The sequence below is a fragment of the Sapajus apella genome, unplaced genomic scaffold (genome assembly GCF_009761245.1).
Source record: "Sapajus apella isolate SASKATOON/1434 unplaced genomic scaffold, GSC_monkey_1.0 scaffold74, whole genome shotgun sequence".
NCBI classification, from domain to species: Eukaryota; Metazoa; Chordata; class Mammalia; order Primates; family Cebidae; genus Sapajus; species Sapajus apella.
The window spans coordinates 9,529,631-9,548,657 of NW_022437014.1; positions in this window are offsets into that span (position 1 = coordinate 9,529,631).

Here is a 19,027-nt window from a genome sequence, read left to right on the forward strand (position 1 = left end):
ACACCATTCTTGGCTAAATTTAAAAAAAAAAAATTGTACAAATGAGGTCTCACTATGTTGCCCAGGCTAGCCTTGAGCTCCTGAACTCAAGCAATCCTCCTGCCTCAGCCTCCCAAAGTGTTGGGATTTCAGGCATGAGCCAGCATGGTCAGCTGCTGGCATATTTCTTACCTCCCTCATGCAAGGATACACAGACACACACATGCACACACACAGACACATGTACACACACATGCACACACGTGCACACACACACACACACACACACACACATACACCTGGCCCCAGGTGGAGGTCACAGTGGGAGCTTCGGGACAGACCTTGGCTCAGGGACTGCCCTCATCTGATGTCCTCTGTCAGCTTCTTTCCCTGTGCCTCTTCTGCATTTGGCTTTATTTTAATTCTTCACTTTTTCCATTTTATCGCAGACTCTTATTTTTTAACATTGGTATGGGAATTGACTGGCTGTTGTGTTTTATTTTATGCTGGGCATTTTACATTATTCCCCTTAATTCTCATATCTGCCTAATATGTTAGGTAGAATTACTCTCTGTGTTATCAACGATGAAACTCAGGTGTGGGAAAAGAACAAAGCATCCTGTGACTCGTTTGCTGGGCCCTGGTGTCTGCCTGATGCACACCAACTTCACAGAGCATCCATGTCAGGCAGGTCACCGTGCACCCGTGACGCAGCAGGACAGAATTAAGGCCACTCCATAACTATGCCTGAGCATGGACAAAAATGAGGTCACTGTGAAACCATAAAAATGGCCAAACAGTGCCCTCTCCTGTTTCACGTGAGAGACTGCTGTTTCTCTCCCAGGTTTTTCGGCCCTCCCCTGTTCCTCCACCTCCTGGATAAAAATTGTGAAGATCCCCAGTTATAGACACACCCCATTCCTCAACAGCACCCAATCCAGAGCAACACTTTGCTTCCTTGAACATTTCGTAAAATCACCCTACAAATGCCCAAATCCTTCAGTAAGCACCCCCGACGCACACACACTGAGACTCTGCACTGCCCCCCTAGTGTGCGGTCTTCTTAGTGCAATGGGTACCAATTAACTCAAATTTGTTTGGCTACCAGGCTGTTCCTGCTGGCCTCTGGCTGGTGGGTGTCCACAGGGCGTAAGTAACTTGCTAAACTCAAAGGTGGCAAAGCCAGGACTGGAGCTTCTGACTGCCACATCACTCTGCATCTTTGGGCACTGACTTTGTAACACACCCTATTCATAGTTTAGGATTAACCTCACCCAAAGAGAGGTCCAGCCTCTGCCCTAGGCTAGTGGGAGGTGACCTCTGGGTCCTGGAATGTCTTGTCTCACAGGAGTGTCTTTGTTTGGGGGGCTTTGGCTTCTAAAGGCAGAGTCTGATCAAGCCTCAGTAAAGCCTCTGGACAGCAAAGGCTCAGGTAGTCTTTCCCGGTGGACAGTGCCCTGTGCGTATCCTCACACATTGTGGCCCAGAGGAGGCAAGGCTGCCCAGAGCCCCAGAGGGAGAGCACGCCTCCCTGGAAGCTCACAACTGGACCCTTCCTGGATTCTGCCCTAAGCGTCTCTTCCTTTGGCTGATTTTAATTTGTATCTTTTCATGATCATAAAGCTGTAATCATAAGTTTAGTGCTTTCCTGAGTTCTGTGAGTCACTCAGAAAATTACTGAAGCTGTGTGTGGTTGTAAGCACCCTCACATTTGCAACAGCTTGTCTGAAGTGGAGGTGGCCCTGGGGACTCTGAACTTGCAGCTGGTGGCTGATATTGGGGCAGTCTTGTGGGGACTGTTCCCTTGGACTGGACAGTTTGGTAACCTCTGCTGCAGAGGAGGCCAGACGTCCCAGAAGATGTGGTGGTCTGGAGGACTGTGCCCCCAACCTCAGAGTTTGGCCACTAGCAGGCACGGGTTCTCTGGAGAGTGAGCAGGCACGGTAGGAAAAACAGACCCTTTCCATTTAGGGAACTTTCGATAAAGCCAGCCAGACAGCTGAGGAGAGTGGGCTGGGCTGAGGCTCAAAGCCACACCTGGCATGTGAGTGTGAGTGTTTATCTGTCTCATACACCCGACCCCACTAGCTGCTGTCGCCCCAGCCCCTGACTACCCGAGCACCAGGAGGACCTGTCAGCCCCACCTTGATCTGGGTGAGGACCATGACTCCAGCAGCTGTCAGGCCCCCACCCAAAGGCATCCATGTAAATTGTACAATGCTCTTCCTGCAGCCTATGGGCCCCTCCCAGGGCCGGCCCAGAGACAGGAGGATGGCAGGCTGTCTGTCACCAGTCCCAGGACACAGCTGGCGCTCTGCCCTCTGCTCACCACAGGCTGTGACCAGGGGAATGGCAAGCAAGATGAACTGAGAGCTACTCTCTTCAGGTTGGATTTATCTCAACAATGCAAGAATGCTTTTATATTAGAAAATTTGTGGTTTTTAAAAACAGTGTATAAACAAATAAGAACAATAATATGAAAGTAATTGCTTGATAAAATTCAACACAAACTTGGAAGTTATAAACAGCTCTTAACAAATGAGGGCATCTGCACAACCTGATGTAGGGCAATTGTGCTGGTTCATTTTATGTGTCAACTTGGCTGCGCTACAGTGCCCAGAGATTTGGTTTAAAAGTATTCTAGGTGTTTCTGTGAAGGGAGGGAGGATTTAAATTAGTGGATTTTGTGCTGAGTGCAGTGGCTCATGCCAGTAATCTCAGCATTTTGGGAGGCTGAGGTGAGAAGATTGTGGGATGCCAGGAGTTCAAGACCAGCATAGGCAGTAAAGTGAGACCCTGTCTCTAAAACAATAATAATAAATATATGAGTGGATTTTGAAGCCCAAGTGGGTGGGCCTCGACCAATCAGTTGAATACCTTAATAGAACAAAAACTGACCTCTCAGCAGCAAGAAGGAATTCTGTTGGCAGAGTGCCATTGGACCCCAGCTGTAACTCCTCCCTCAGTCTCCAGCATGTCAGCCTGCCCCATCAGGCTCTGGACTCACCAAGCCTCCACCATGTTGAGCTAATTTCTTAAAATACATGTCTCAGCCAGGTGCGGTGGCTCACACCTGTAATCCCAGCACTTTGGGAGGCCGAGGCAGGCAGATCACCTGAAGTCAGGAGTTTGAGACCTGCCCGGACAATATGGTGAAACCCGCCTCTACTAAAAATCCGAAAATTAGCCAGGTGTGGTGGCGTGTGCCTATAATTCCAGCTACTCAGGAGGCTGAGGCAGGATAATTGCTTGAAGCTGGGATACAGAGGTTGCAGTGAGCAGAGATCATGCACTCCAGCCTGGGTGACAAGAACGAAACTCTGTCTTAATACATATATGTATATCTACGTGTCTCTCTCTCGTTTCTCTCTCTCTCCCTCCTTTTCTCTATTGGTTCTGTTTCTCTGTAGAGCATTGACAAATGCAGTATATATTTGATGAAAAAAACCAAATCTGTCATCCTGAATAGTGAAACCTCACATTCATTTCCTTAGAGCTGAGGAAGAAGATCAGGATGCCCACTACCTCTGTTTCTTGATAATGGTTTTCTAGAGCTTGTTCAGTTTCTGTGGGTCAGGAATTGAGGCATGACTTAGCTGGTCCTCTGCAATCAAGGTGTTGGCCAGGGCTGCTCTCACCCCGAGGCTCAGCTGGGGAGGAATCTGTCTCCAGGCTCATGCATGTGGCTGCTGGCAGGGATCAGTTCCTCATGGGCCATGTGTCCTGAGGCCACTCTCAGCTCCTTGCCACATGGGCCTGTCCATGGGGTGGTCACCATACAGCAGCTGGCTTCACTGATGTGAGCAAGCAAGAACTCTGAGAGGAGGAAACAAAAGTCCAGATTCCATCACAGAGCAGGTTCAGGGGCTTAAGGAAGATAGAGATCCACGGAAGACTCCGAAGGCTGTGGCCTGAAAGGACGGTGGTGGCAAGCATGACGAGGTGCTCTAGAGAGCTCCCGGTCTTGGCAGAGGGTGCAGTTTGAGGAGCTGATCTATTCTGGGCTACCTCTGAGAAGCCGTGTTGTCCATAAGAGGAATGAGCTCACAGAGGTGATCCCAGAAGCACGCACTTGACATTCTAGGGCAAAGCTCTGGAGGACCAGACAATCCAGTGTTGACAGAGTTCTCAAGAGACCAGGCCAAGCTATGGTATTGAAGGGCACAAGAGTGGCAGGAAGAGGATGACAGGTCAGCCAGACCCCACACAATAGAGGTCAAGGTCAGACAGGATCTCAGGGACCTTTAGCTCCTCCACACTCATCCGTGATGAAGACCGGACACCCCAGATGCAAAGTCCTTTGTCTAAGGTCACACAGCAAGCCCGGGGCGTATTAGACACTCACTTTTTGTTTGTTTTTTGTTTGAGACAGAGTCTCACTCTGTTGTCCAGACTGGAGTGCATTCGCATGACCATAGCTCACTGCAGCCTCAATCTCCTGGGTGCAAGTGAGCCTCCAGCCTCAGCCTCCAGAGTACCTGGGGCTACAGGTGTGCATCACCATACCTAGCTAATTTTATTTTTGTAGAGACGGGATCTCACTATGTTGTTCAGGTTGGTCTCAAATTCCTGGCCTCAAGCAATCCGCCCGCCTTGGCTTCCCAATGTTGGAATTGTAGGCGTGAGCCACCACGCCTGTATGGCACACACTGTTTTGGGCCCTCTATGGTCATCACCCTTCTTTTAGGAACAGTACCCCTATTTCCCTGGGAGGAAATCCCCTTGACTTCACTCTCAGCCCGAAAACTTGGGGCGGTGATGCACCCTAACTCAAGGGATGGACTGCATTCCTCTGGCCACAGAGATTAGCATAGGGAGGAGCAGGTGGCCAGTGACACACCCGGAGGCTTTTTTAGGGCTGCAGAGATAGACGCTCCCTCCCACCGGCCTCGGTCCTGGGCACTGCAGACAGATGTGACTGTCACTATCTGTTCCTGAGGAGAGAAGAGTCTGTCCAAGGATGGAAGAAAGATGGGGGTGGCCTAGCCCTGTGACAGAGAGACACACTTAGTCTAAGATTCAACCAGTCCCCTCTAACTGCCCAATCATTCATCCCAATACATTTCTCCTCTCCAACCCCACCATTTTTTTCCTGCTTGATATCACTTCAGTTCAGTTTTTTGTCACTCATAATCATGAATCCTACTTTAAAATACAGAAAAATATTTTTTGAGTGTTCCTGTCACTCTTCTCTTTTGACAACTCCTGCCCAGCGGCCCCAGGCGAGAGAGTGTGACCAGGACTGGCCTATCTCAGTATGTCATCTCCTTGCTACTGGGGATTGTCTTGGGGGCCAGACACCTAACTTGAGCAAAGCCATCTAAGCCCTTCCTTATTATAAAGATTCCTAAAAATTCCTGTTGAAAAAACTTCTCCCTTGATGTTGGGCTGCCAGGGGCCGTGTCCCCATCCGTGGGGGGGAGCTGCTAGGGGCTGCATCTCCATCGGCGTTAAATAAGCCAATGGGCGAAGAGGGACATAGGAGACAAGGGCAGGACAGGGAGCCCTGGCTGCTGCGAATCCCAGGTCTGTTCTTCCTCAACTTCCCAGAATCTTCCTTGTGTCGAATCTGTGAGTTAGTTCGGCCTCTTGCCCAGCTAGATGAGCCAGTAAATTGCTTTTTATGCTTCATCTTGTTTAGTTTGGCTCCTACCTATGACCGAGGGAGTCTTGACGATCCATTACACACCTGGGTGGATGGCAGAGTCACTAACTAAAGCAGGTGCCGCCAGAGGAGGCGGAGAAAGTGTGAGCTGTGCAAGCCCACATGATCCAGGAAGGAGTGAGGACTCCTCCAGTCAGGAGGATTTCACAACCTGACACAGGTGTTTTACATCATCTTTGTCTATGCCAGGGCGATGACTGTCCCCAAGGTAATGACACACACTCACTCCCTTCTCTGGAGTTCACATTGAGATAGTGTTCTTTCTCATTCTTGATTGAATTGACTTCTAAGTCTTGGAGTCTTCAACGTTTGAGCTTAGATGTATTCCTTTCCTTCCTGTACTTATCCCATCAGCGATAACCAGGACATTCCCAGGGATGCTGATTAACAACCCAAAAAAAGGAAACGGGACAACTTCCCATCGCCAAGGCTTTCAGCGGCCCCCTCGCCCGCTTCTGCTCAGCGCCACACGGTGTCAGTGCTGAGACACAGATAGGCCTGTGGCGCCCGGCTCCTGTCACGCAGCGCTGGTGAGGACACAGACGCCCTGCTGAGCTGGACAATCCGGTAGCCTGGCCACGCACCCCTCGGCATCTGCTGCCTGGCTTGCCCTTTCTTGCTGCCTCTCTGGGAATGAAACTGGGGGTCTTTGCAGAGCACAACCCGCAGGCTCTGCGCCGGGGCAGGTGGCTTTGCTCGCTCGCCGTCTTCAGGCATATCCCCTAAGGCCAGCCTTGCCGGGGTGGCAGCTCCAAAGGGTCTCTGCACAGCAGCAGCAGCTCTGCCAGGCCCCCGCTGCTTTTCTTCTCCTCTCTCTGCATTCTGCCCCTGCACTGGGGAAAATTTCTAAATTGGGCCAAGCTCTAGCCCCATTTCCGACTGTTAAGCTGAACTCTTAAGAGTGGGGTGGGGAGCACAGAAAGGTGCCGAGTCCACCACCCGACAGCTGGTTCTGGAAGGAAAGTTAGGAAAATGCCTCCCCTCCACTTCATGGGATACAAAACAGACAATATATCTTATTTTTGTAAAAACGATCATTGTTATATTGAGATCATTTTAGGAGTTTCGAACATTATCTATGATATTCCTGTGAATCAGCAGTGGCATTCAGCTAGGTTACTGAAACAACACTTTCTGTAATGCGCAATTGGGCAGAAAAGGCACTAACATTAACGGGGCCCTGCTACTGGCAGGCGTGAGTTCTCGCACTTCTATGAAGTCCGTATCATCATTGCCCCTGTTTTACCAAGGAAGAAACTAAGGCTCAGAAAGACTGGATAACTTGCCAACAATACTCTGAAGAGCTGTGGGAGCCCCACCCTCCCACAGCTCCCCACCACCTCCTGGGCAGGGGGGCACCATCCACTTTCAAATCAGGGACCAGCAGAGAGGCACGGAGCGTAGCCTCTCATGTCTTCCTGATGTCACCCAGTGTGTTTTCCACGGACCCGGAAGGAAATATGCCTGGGTCCAGGGCTGCAGGTAATCAGCTCCTTTTGATAAAGCCCCACCCCCCTGTTGTAGAGCAAAATTAAGTAGACTTTTGTTCCCTGAAACATAAGTGTCTTGGGCAGACTCTGCTTGTACCTAAGAGTGATGGTAGCCGCTACTGTCATCCCCAGGGGCTTCCCAGCCACGGTCTCTACTCCACACCCTTTACAGACTGAACCAGCTCATCGAAGAGCCTCAGCTCACTCCGGGCCAAACAGGAAATGATTTTATTTTTCATACTAACTGTCCCCAACTATACTCTATTAAATCCTCCTTTCTTGAATAGAGTCCTCCTAATGATATGAGACCATAGTCACCGTTATGATACCACTGATATGAGACCAGACCACTGTTACCATGTGCAAACAACCTGCAATAATTGCTATGTGTATTTTTTGTATTTGTTCATTTTTTTTTTCTTGTTCGCTTCCTAAAATGAAAGGTCTACAGGTGGATAGATTGCTCACTAAGTAGGTTCTCAGCTTCCAAAACCTAAAGGCACACTATAACTCTCCACACTTAGTTAAATGTGCCAAGACCCAATCTGAACATGTTGATTTGAGCCCCAGTGGGATAGTTCTTCCGAAGGGGCTTGAGGTCTCTGGGTGTCCAGCAGCCCCTTTCCCTGTGCGGTCTCCTCCCTCTGCTTCTTGTGAAGGGCCTTTCTTATTGGAGAAAATCCTTCCTTATTAAAGAAACTGCCCCTGGAAACTAAGGATGCTTTTTTTTTTTCTTTTTCTATCTGTAGGCTTTTCCACATTCTAAACAACTACTTTAATGTAACAACTTCCTGACATTTCAACCGCACCATGGAACATGCCTTTTCTTTATCTTTTCTTTTTGCAATAACAAATAAAAACAAATAATCAGTCCTTTATCCAATGCAATGAACATTACTTTTGTGAATGATCAATGCAAAGTGAAACCAACAACTAAAATCTCACATGATAAACTTTTAAAAAACCACATCTTAAGAACAAAAAAAAAATTGTCCTGGCAAAAATTAGACTTGTTAAGAAATAGTGGCCACAAAGAAAAAGGTAAAACCCATCATAATGGGTGTGATTTCATGGCGTGTGGAAAAGACTTGGTCCCAATGAAGATAAGCAACAAAACTGGAAATTGCTAAATATTATTCTATTAAAAATAATCAAGAAGATCAAGAAATTAAATTGGTTTAATTTACTCCAGAAAATACATTTTTCTCTTTTTCTTTTCTTTAAAATTATGTATACAGCCCACCTTTACCCAACAGATTCCATTCTACTCCCTATTATACATCTGAGTTATTTTCATAAAACATTTTCTAGATAAGGGATTATTAAATAGTCCTCATAAAAGCATTTAAGCTTAACAGAATGAAGTTAAAACTTCCCCAGGGATGTGAAAAAGAGAGAAGCTAAAACATACACGCGCCAAAGCCGCACATCAGGGCCACACACTCCAGCCCTCACTGTAGCTTCTCAGCTTGTTCTCTCTTGTTTTTCACCATTAAAAGCTGTCATTACTGGCTGGGTTTTGTGGCTCATGCCTGTAATCCCAACACTTTGGGAAGCGCAGGTGGGCGGATCACTTGACTTCAGGAGTTTGAGACCAGCCTGGCCAACATGGTGAAATCCCGTCTCTACTAAAAATATAAAAATGAGACGGGTATGGTGGTGCACACCTGCAATCCCAGCTACTTGGGAGGCTAAGGCAGGAGAATCGCTTGGAAGTCAGGGCAGAGGTTGCAGTGAGTTGAGATCACACCACTGCACTCCAGCCTGGGTGACAGAGTGAGACTACGTCTTCAAAAAATAAAAAAGCTGTCATTACTTCTGCAAATCTTCCCAGGCCTTGCCTTGCTTTTCTTTCTTTCCCCTCTCTCCTATTTCCCTCCCTCCTTTTCTTCTTTCCATTTTTCCTTTTCTGTCAATATTTACCAAGCCCTTGTTATGTGTCAGGCACTCTGCTCAAATACAGTCTCTGCCTCAGAGAGGAAGAAAGACTCACAGCAGAAATGACACCACAAGGTGAGGGCGGGGGTCCGGGAATCACGGGAAACATTTGAGGGTATATATCTTTAAGTTCAGAACACGCTTTCCATTAGGAGCAATGCTGACTGAACCCGCCCAGGCCAGCATTCCCAACACTCCTGTGGAGTCTCTTCCAGGAGTGACCAACTGTGGGGCCACCCAGGGGCAGGCTGGGCAGGGAAGGGGGAATTTGGCAGGACCAGTGGCCAGGTGCCCTTGAGGGATTCTGGGCATGTGGTGGTCCGTGCAAGAACATTTGTTAAAGTTGTTATTTTGACTGAGGTTGAAATTCTTTGCTTGGCTTTTATTTTTAACATGTAGGAGGTGAATTTTACAGGAGACAAAGCTCTACGAGGCCTGGAGACATCCCCTAGAAACATTTCTAAAGGATAAACACATTCAGATACTCCCTGACTCAAATCTAGAAATGACATGAGGGCTTCTGTCTGCTCCTGCCATTGTGCCCACCGGGTCAGGGAGTCAGAGCCCCCTCCCCTGGCACTAAGTTCCTGAGGGTCTGCAGGGAAAGTCCCCCCTCTCGCCCTGTCTGCCATCTATCCGTCACCATGGTTCCTGGCTTGGAGAAGTCCTGGAGTCTAGACCACAGGGGAGAAAAATAACGCAAGCAACAGGAGGGTCTTCAAAGGCAGGAAGAAAGAACAGGAGAGAGGATGTCCCAAGAACCGGGGAAGGAAGCCTGGCTCCTCCCTGCCAGGCCCCACACCCAGTCTACCAGCGAGGCTGCCCCCTCTGCTCGGTCTCCAGTGTGCCACCACCTCCACACTCATCCTGGCCCTCAGCCCCAGCCACCACCAGCTGCCCCAGGTCAGATCCTGACCAAGGATCCCACTGGTCAGCTGCCTCAAAGCAGTGCCCATTCTGGGTCTCACCTGCACGGACGGGGTGGACAGAGCCATGAGGAAGAGACTCCTTCCAGATGCCCCCAAGCAGCGCAGAGACCTCTGAATGGCAGTGCCTGGGCATCCTTTCACCTTGACTAAGCCCAAAACATGCCTACCAAAAGAAGTCTTTAAAAACCGCATTCTGATCTCTATATTTATTTTTAAAATTTCAATCAAGGTAAGATGTAGAGAAATGAGAATACAGCAGTCTTCCATTTACTAACCCTCACCAGTTTTCCATTCTAGCTTGACCTTTGTCACTTTTCTTTGGTGGCCACTATTTCTTAACAAGTCTCTGGTTTTTTTGTTTGTTTTCGTCTGTTTGTTTGTTTTGCCAGGTCAGTTTTTTATGCCCAAGATATGATTCTTTCAAAGTTCACCATGTGAAATTTAGCTGGTGTTGGTTTTGTTTTGCATTGATTATTCACTAAAGTAATTCTCACTGGAAATCAGATAAAGAACTGATGATTAGTGAGGGCCTTTATTGCAAAATAAGCCATCGCCTATCAATATTTAGTCTAATCTGGGTCTCCCTCTCACATTCTAAAAGTTCACCTTGAATCAGAAGTTACTCTGGGTCTTACACAGAACTTTCTCTTTGACTTCAAGGAAGTTTGATTTCAAACACCTTTGTATCTAGGTATCTCCATGCACAGAACTTTTTTCCTTCCAACATCAGGCTTCCTTTCTCCCTTGTGGCAAAATAAAAAGTAACATATTATAGCCATGTCTGGCGTCTGCACACTTCCTCCATGAAGAGCTGCCTTTCCCAGTCGCTTGCCAGCACTGGCTTCTAGTAAAGACCCCTAGACCAAGTCCCCTGGGAAATGGAAAACATAAATGAACGAGCTTTGTAAACTGTGAAATGTCATGCCAGGAAGAGATCTAGCAGCCCTCCAAGTCACTTCAAACTGATATTTTTACAATGTATTTTCCATTTATTTTATTTCTTTTTGGAAGCTTACTTTTAATTGTTTTATTTCAAACTGCCTTTGCGTTGTAAGGGGACCAGGTGCGTGCTCGACAAACAACTATTTTTATCATGATTAGCACTGCCATGCAAGCTATTTTTTTCCTATATAGCACAAAAGGAAAAATGACACTTTATACGTGCCTCCTACTGAAACACCTGACTGGTCAATCTAAGCATACTTTTGGCTGTTGCTTGGTTCGTAGATAGATAGATTGATTGATTGATTGAGATAGGGTCTTGTTCTGTAACCCACGCTGGAGTGCAGTGGCACAATCTCGGCTTACTGCAGCCTCAACCTCTTGGGTTCAAGCGATCCTCACACCTCAGCCTCCCAAGTAGCTGGGACTACAGGCGTGTAACACCATGCCCAGCTAATTTTTGTATTTTTAGTAGAGTCAGGTTTCGCCATGTTGCCAAGGCTGGTCTCAAACTCCTGGGCTGAAGCAATCCACTCGCCCTGGCCTCACGAACTGCAGGATTATAGGCATGAGCCACTGCACCCAGCCTGTTGCTTCATTTCTGATAGGATTATTTGGGCCAGAGACACCCACTGGAAAACCACAGCCTCAGAAAAGAGGGGGGGATGGCGGGGCACTCCCAGCTAGAGAGGAGGGTGGGTGCCTCAGCACCAGCACACAGAAAGACAGGAAGATGAACATTTTGAATGTACATTAAAAACAGTTGTAAACAACAGATGCTGGAGAGAATGTGGAGAAATAGGAACGCTTTTACACTGTTGGTGGGAGTGTAAGTAATTCAACCATCGTGGAAGACAGCGTGGTGATTCCTCAAGGACCTAGAAATAGAACTACCATTTGACCCAGCAACCCCATTACTGGGTGTATACCCAAAGGATTATAAATCATTCTATTATAAAGACACATGCACACGTATGTTCATTATGGCACATTCACAGTAACGAAGACTTGGAACCAACCCAAATGCCCATCAATGATAGACTAGATAAAGAAAACATGGCACATATACACCATGGAATACTACGCAGCCATAAAAAAGAATGAGTTCACGTCCTTTGCAGGGACATGGATGAAACTGGAAACCATCATTCTCAGCAAACTGACACAAGAACAGAAAACCAAACATGACATGTTCTCATAAGTGGGTGTTGAACAATGAGAACACATGGACACAGGGAGGGGAACATCACACACTGGGGCCTGGGGGATGGGGGGCTAGTGGAAGAATAGCAGGGGGTGGGGGGATTGGGGAGGGATAGCATTAGAAGAAATACCTAATGTAGATGATGGGCTGATGGGTGCAGCAAACCACCACCATGGCACGTGTATACCTATGTAACAAACCTGCACGATCTGCATATGTACCCCAGAACTTAAAGTACAATAAATAAATTTTAAAAATAAAAAAAATAAAAAATAAACAGTTGTAAACAGAACACAAAGACAGGTTCTTACATTTTTTTAATTTTTGCTTTTAACATGGAACTAGGATGGAACTAACATGGAGCTAAGCTGCCAGGCATGGCATCTATTAAACCAAAGAGGGGCAAACTAAATGATCACATTCTATTCTGGCTCATGGCCCCACCATCAGCTCTGAACACAAGGCTAGGTATTTATTTTCAAGGTTTAAAATAGAGATCTGGGGGTGTCGGGCAAGAGCCAAATGAGTGACTTCAGCTTCCCAGGAAAGTGAGATTCCTTCGGGGACGTGGATGGCCTCAGCCATTTCACCCCTTACCCTCTCTCCCTCCCTCCGCCACTGACATATTGAGTTTCACACTTTAAAAATAGCTTTGGAGCAGTAAGAAGCTTTCTCTGAGCCTGGATTCCAGCTGTGAAACGCAGGCCTCCCTTGACGGAGAACTGCCCTCTATGAGTGTAGTGCTAGAGAGCTCTCTGCTTGTCTTTCAGGCAGCGCAAGAAATTTCTCTCCACAAAACAGGCCCAGATTGTTTGAAATATTCGAACAGACAGACGTGGAGCTCCTTTAGTTAAGCCTGGCTTCCTGCAGCTCCTTAATAATTCAATCTGGCTTAGCTGCAGGAGGAGTCTGATGGCATTGCTTCCCTTTCGCACAAAACTCCCTTGAAAGTACCCCAGGTTCCAACAACACCTCGCTTTGAGGACCAGCCTCAGCTCCACACAGCCTGTCCTGAGTGAGGAGGTTGGGATGAGTCTCCAGTCCTCGGAGGGCTGTCCTGGCCTGGGAACTAATGTGTTTGTCCCACAGAGCCCACAAAAGGATGAAGAAGGCAGCAGGTTAGGAAAAAATTTCAGTGAGGTCAAGGATCCACAGGACCTGGAAACTCCCGATCTCCCACCTTTCCATGCCATGGCCCGTTGGGGCTCTCAGGTATGTCTGTGTTCCTGGGAGGAGGTGCCTGGCCCCTTAAATTGTACCCTCACTTTCCTGACTCAGAATAAGATCACCTGCATTGCTGCAGGTTGTGGTTTTAATCTCTTTCTCTCTAGAGGAGTCCCTTTACCCTGCTGCCATCACCTCTGTGTCCTTACCTCCCTCTGTGCATAAAAGAACTGTTAACAACAGTAGTGACCTTTTACCGAGTGTATTCTATGCACCCGACACTGCTAGGCAGGAATCGGTATCTGCATTTGATGAAGAAATGGAAGCTCAGACAGGTCAAGGAACTTGTCCAAGGCCACAGAGCTAGTCTCATGGGCAGGCTGAGATGGAAGATATTTGTCAATATCATGCTGAGAAGCGTGGAGAAGACCATGCACGTGAAGCACCTAGCAGAGTGCCTGTCACACAAGCGCTCAAACCGTGCCATCTAGCATAGTGGCCTAGCAGGGTCACGAGTGTAATTCCATGCAACTCACAGAGAGTTGGCGGGAGCGTAGAGATCTGGCTTGCCTCGCAAACCCCACCTATCAGTGAATACATAAGCCCCATCTGGTAGTTGAGTGGGCTACAGAATCAACAGCATCTGAAGGTAATCATCAGGTGATCCAGGTCGGCCTCGTGCAGCTTCTTCTCTGGGTGGGCGTGTGAGCTTCTGGGAGGCTCCCAGTGATTTGGAGAGGTGGCAGTGTTCCTGTGCCACTCTGGCTGCTGTGGTCTTAGCAGTGGCACCAGGCTGAGCTCTGCAGGGAGTCAGCCTTGCTTCCTCCTGCCAGGCAAGGCCTGGCTCACAGGAAGCACTGTGAGGTCCCCTCACCTCCTATGGACCCGTCTGGCCTCAGCCTCCTTCTGTCTGGCTTCTGTCCTGGAGACTCCATCCTGACCCTCAACCATGGGGTCAACTTGTCTGGATCCAGAAGGTCCCACTTCATACCTACCCCAGCGTCCACGACACAGGTAACCGAGGGCTGCTTGGGGATGACCCGGTCCTCACAAGAACACTGCTCCATCCCTTAACCAGGTGGACTGGAGGCTCAGGCCTCTGCCGGTGACACTTCCCAGAGTCACATGTGAAGAGGACTCAAGAGCCCCGCCCCAGGGTTTCCCTCAACTTCTCTCCCCCACGCTATTCCACCCTTCCCAAAGAGCATATCTTCTGCAGTCTTCTATTCTCCAGTGAGCAGGCGTTTCTCCCCTTCCTCTTCCTGACCCTGCCTCTGTTCTAGACATCTGTGTGTCTCATGGGCGGGCCCGCTGTTGATACTCTGGAGAGGGATGGGAACTGGGGTGAGCTCTCTCCTCTACTGCCCTACTAACGAGGTCAATGGCCTGCCCTGGGATCTTCAGCCTCCTGACTCACACCTAGAGGTGGCCGCCGAAAGGCTGTGGGAGCAATGAAAACATAATGGCTTAATAGTTGTGAAATTGTTGGCCTCATTCAAGTGGTTCTTTAAGAGCACAGGCTCTGGAGTTACTCCCGGTTGGATCCCTTGCTCTGTCATTTGCCAGCCCTGCTACCTCAGACAAGCTCCTTAACCTCTTGGAACTTCAGTTTCTCCCTCTGTCGGGAAAACGAGGTGCAGAGTAAACAGCATGCTTAGCACGCTGCCTGCGGCATATGAAGCTGGAGCAAGGCGGCTTGCTGTCATTGTTGTCACTGTGGCTTTACCATGGTTCCTCCCTCTGCTCCTGTCATCCCCACACCTGTCACATTGCACACATGAGGCTGTGCCCATGGCCCCCTGCTCTTTCTCTAGCTGCTTGAGGGGAGAGCCGAAAGACCCACATGACTGGGATACAGACAAGCAAAAACGACACTGTTTTTAATTTTAATATTTTAATTTTGATATGCGTAAAGTTATTTCCTTCCTTCCTTTTCTTCTTTCCTTTCTTTCTTTCCAGAGTTTTGCTCTTGATTCCCAGGCTGGAGTGCAATGGTGCAATCTCAGCTCACCACAACCTCCACCTCCTGGGTTCAAGCAATTCTCCTGCCTCAGCCTCCCAAGTAGCTGGGATTACAGGTGTGCATCACCATGCCTGGCTAATTTTGTATTTTTAGTAGAGACATGGTTTCTCCATGTTGGTCAGGCTGGGCTCGAACTCCTGACCTCAGGTGATCCACCCGCCTCAGCCTCCCAAAGTGCTGGGATTACAGGTGGGAGCCACTGTGCCCAACCAATGTAAAGTAATTTCTAAAAACATTTGGAAAACATAAAGGGCAAATCCAATAAAATCCCATTAACCAATATGATAACTACAGTCATGTGCTGCTTAATAAGAGGGACATGTTCTGAGAAATGCATCGTTAGGCAATTTTGTCATTTTGCAAACATCACAGAGTGTGCGCACACAAACCTAGATGGCATAGCTCACCACACGCCTAGGTTATATGGGGTAGCCTGTTGATCTAGGCTGCAAACCTGTATAGCCTGTTACCACACTGCACACTGTAGGCAATTATAACACAGTAAGTATTTGTATACCTAAATGTGTCGAAATGTAGAAAGGCTACAGTAAAAATAGAGCATTCTGATCTTATAGGACCACCATCCTATATGTGGTTCATTGTTAACCAAAACATCATTATGCAGTGCATAATGATATGCTGTAATATTTATACCATATCTATGCCGGAGTGAGGTTAGCCTGAAATTATAATCATGAATATTTTCTATCTTGCTATCTAAACTTTGTATCATTTTAGTGGCTAAATAATATTCTACTGTGTACATATATGCACCAAAATTTATTAGGATTTTCATGATGAAATTACAGAGTTTTTATAGGTGTTTTATTTTTGTAAATGTCTGTGGAATTTCTCAGAGACTGGTCAATTGGTCATTCCCTGAGACATTTGTGAAATATCTGAATGTGATAAAAAGGGTTACCACCAGCTCTGCAAGAGGGTGTGTATATAGGTATGAATGGGGGCACGTGGGCTTGGGGAATGTGTGCACATTGGGTAACAGTGGAATCTTCGATGACTTACATGGCAGATTTTGAGGGGACTGCAAGGACCCACTGCTAGGGTCTGAATATGGCCCCCAAAGTTCACATATTGGAAACTTAATCCCCAATGCAACAGCGTTGAGAGGTGGGACCTTTAGGGGGGGATTAGGTCATGAGTCCATTGCCCACGTGGATGAATTCATGTTGTTATCATGAGAGTGAGTTAGTGAGAGAGTAGGATGCTATAAAAGTGAGTTTGGCACCCTATGGATCTCTCTTGTGCTGTCTTGCCCTTCTGCTCTCCACCATAGGATGACACAGCAAGAAGGCCCTTGCCAGATGCAGACCTCTTGACCTTGGGCTTCTCTGCCTCTGGAGCTATAAGAAATAGTCTCTGTTCTTGGTCAGGTGCTATGGGTCACACCCATCATCCCAGCACTATGAGAGGCCAAGGCAGGGTCATCACTTGAGGTCAGGAGTTCAGCCTAGTCAACATATGACACCCTAACTCTACCTGCCAAAACCTTTTTTAAATAAATAGATTTCTGTTCTTTATAAATCACCCAGCCTCAGCGATTCTGTTATAGCAGTATAAAATGGACTGAGACACTCACCAGTCTTCAAAGAGTTCCTCATCTGCCCTCCATGTTGGTCTTCGAAGGGTTCCCTCCAGCACCACCCCTATGGATCAGGCCTTTGTCTTTTCTAGGGCCAGTTGGAGGTTCCCATTATTGGGTAGCATCTTGTCATCCAGTAACACTAAAGCAGACAGCAGCTTATCAAATTACATGTGAATCACTTTGTCTCCTGCCCTATGGAGGAGTTAGCATCTCCTGCCTGTGTTCTTAGGTAACGCATGTGGCTTGTCACCCTCCCTTAAGAACACCTGGAACCACATCCAAAGATGTTTTCATTCATAGAACAAATATTGACTGAGCTCCCACTATGTGCCTAGTATTTTTCTGGGAGTGGGAGGTAAGGACTGAGCAGTCAGGCAAGACCCAGCTCTCATGAAACTTACCTTTCAATGGGGAAGACAGACAGTAAATAAATATCTGACTCTTTCTGATATTGGTACTCTTAGAACCAAATGTGACAGCAAGTGACAGGCAGCAGGGAGGGGACATCAGAAGAGGATGACATTTGAACTAAGATCCAAATGATGACGGGATGGATATCAAGTGTTCCAGAAAGAGCACGTTCTAAGTGCAAAGGCCCTGAGGTGGACACAAGATTGGTTTGTTCTAGAAACAGAGAGAAAACCAGGGTGATTGGAGAGCAGAGAGCAGGGGACGCGAGGAAGAAAGCAGTGGGAGATGAAGTCAGTGCCTTCTGCTGGGCCGGATGCTGCAGAGCTTTGATTTTGTTCCAAAACACAGGGAGAGCCCATAGAGGGATTTAATCTGAGGACTGACTTGATCTGTTTTATGTTTTACCTGCATCCTTTGTCTGGTCTGTGGGGCAAGGATTGCCTGGGGAAATACAGGCCAAGTGAGGAGGCGTTTGCTGTGGCCCAGAGAGAAATGGGGGTGGCTTGATTGGGGTGGTAGCAGGAGACAGTCGGAGTGGATTGATTCTGGATTTCCTGGAGGTAGAATTTACAGGACTTGTGGATAGACTGAATATGGAATGAGGAATCACAGATGCCTAGTGGGTTTTCGCCTTAATAACTGGGAAATACCCCTAACTCAGCTAAGAAAGAAATGGGTTGGGGTGGAGGGGTCTGGGTGCTTCTGTCTTTGGCATTTTACACTTGAGATTCGCTTCCAAGCAGAGCTGTCAGGTGCGCCACTGAAAATACAAGTCTGGACCTCACGAGACAGGCTGAGGAGGAAATCTGTTTGAAATTATAAAGCAGAATGTAGAAGGTTTTTAAGCCATGGAGCTGGATGAGATCTCCAAAGGATAAAGAGACAGAAGTGAAGGGCAAGAAGGAACCATTGAGAAAGCAGTGTCCGGGAGCCAAGAGACTTTTCCCATAAACGTCCCATCCTGTTATCTTTCTGAGCACAGAGTAGGTGGTCAGTAAATACCCTCAGAAAGTGCGAGCTCTGCTGAGGCTTGTTTGTGCCTTCTCATCCCCTGGCCGTGCTGTGCAGTGCCGGTGCTGCCTGGGTGGCCGGCCGCTGGCCTGAGAACCTAACAGCTCCCCACTATCTCCTACATCTCATGGAAGGCAGCCGCCACCCGCTCCAGGGGCTCCACCCCACCCCACCCTCCTGGCTTCACACTCTTGGCCCCCAGCTCATGCCCTTCCCTCCCAGCAGGGCTCGCCCTACTCTGTGCTGCCCACATGGTGTGAGGCAAGCTCATTCCTGCCTCTTTCCCCAATTCTGCTGCCTCCTGGCCCAGAGTCTATCCCTTCCCCAACTACCACCTTTCCAAAACTTGCCCCCAACTCCCCACAAGTCTCCCCGCCAGCCTCCATGTTGGCTCTTGATGGCTTCCCTTCAAGACCAGCCCTGTGTACCACACCTTCACCTGCCGGGTCACTGAAGCCCACTGAATGCCTTCATATCTAATCTATCACCATGCTGTGTAGGTTCTGCTCAGAAATACCCCTCAAGTCCAATACTGCTTCCTTCTCCACCAGGCCCCCACCCTGGCCCAAGTGACCATTTGTTTGCCATCTGAGCCACTACAACACACCTGCCTGTTCCGGTCCTGCCCAATTCTTTCCCCACCCAGCAGCCAGATGACCTCATTTCAC